We start from the raw sequence: 1297 nt of genomic DNA on the forward strand, positions 1-1297 counted from the left end.
ATGACACTCTGATCATTCTATTTCGAAACAAAATGGCGGTCAGTAATGTCGCTTTTCGAGGAACATCCAGGGCCCTGTTTCGTAATAAAGTACAATCTAATACTATTAGTCTTGTCGACTTAACTTAATAAAATTACACTGACTTGTACAATATTAGGGGTATTCATGATGTGTTAAATGTAAAATGTTTTACCATGTTAAATGTTATAAGTATAGCATTCTGAGCAGCTCTACTTAAAGTCATGTTAAATGTTAAATGCATAAGAGCTCCTAGTGGATTTGCTGAGCAACTTGTTTTATAACCTTTCCCTCCTAAACTTCATGTTATTGTTTACTTATAAGTTTTGATTAAAGTAATTTTTTACAACCTGCCTGAATTGAGTGAAAAGTGGATGTTGTGTTGAAGTTTGGACACTGAGAGTTCCCGCCATACGATGGAAGTAGTTTGGCTATTCTCTCAACTTTGGAACTTTAGTAAGTTTGCCGAGGATACGTGAATTTTTTGATGGGTGTGTTTTTTACCTTTATAGTACAAAAAAGATGACCTAAATCACACTTTTGAAATATTAGCTTAAAACGGGAAAAGGAAACTTTAAGACAGTAAAATCGATCAACAGGGAGTAGGGTGGTCGATGTACGATATGTATGTCACAATCTCACAAGAGGAGATCATAACACAAAAAAGGGAATTTTTCCCGCCAGACCCGCCCAAATAAGACCCCCGGGGAGCGACGGTCCTATATCACTTTTGAAATATTTGCTTAAAAAGGGAAGTGGAAACTTTAAGATAGTTAAATCGAGCAATATTTAAAAAGCGGCTGAAATTGAAAAACGGCAATACTTTCCATTACCATATATGGTACATGATATGAATAAAAAGGGAAATCCTTTCCCTCCGGACCCACCATTCAATTATACTAACCTACTCGCTTTAATTGTCTGTTTAAAAAGTCAGTAAAAGGCTGTAAAAAGGTATGCAGGACGAGAATAGATGGTTTCAGGACGCTTTTTAAATATTGCTCGATTAAACTTATCTCAAAAACCTCCTCTTTTCGTTTCAAGCCAATATTTCAAAAGTGCTATAGGACCGTCGCTCCCCTGGGGTCTTAGTGGGGCGGATCAGGCAGGAAAGGATTGCCTTCTTTGTGCGTTATGATCTCCTCTTGTGAGATTGTGACATGCCGTATATCGACTAACCTACTCGCTATAAATATCTGTTTAAAAAGTCAGATGAAAGGTTAATATGGAGGACGAGAGTAAAGGGCTGTTGGCTAGGTATAGGGAAGGTTTGTAAGGG

This window comes from Halyomorpha halys, unplaced genomic scaffold (assembly GCF_000696795.3).
Source record: "Halyomorpha halys isolate HHAL.00 unplaced genomic scaffold, Hhal_1.1 Scaffold2363.1, whole genome shotgun sequence".
In the NCBI taxonomy this organism is placed as follows: Eukaryota; Metazoa; Arthropoda; class Insecta; order Hemiptera; family Pentatomidae; genus Halyomorpha; species Halyomorpha halys.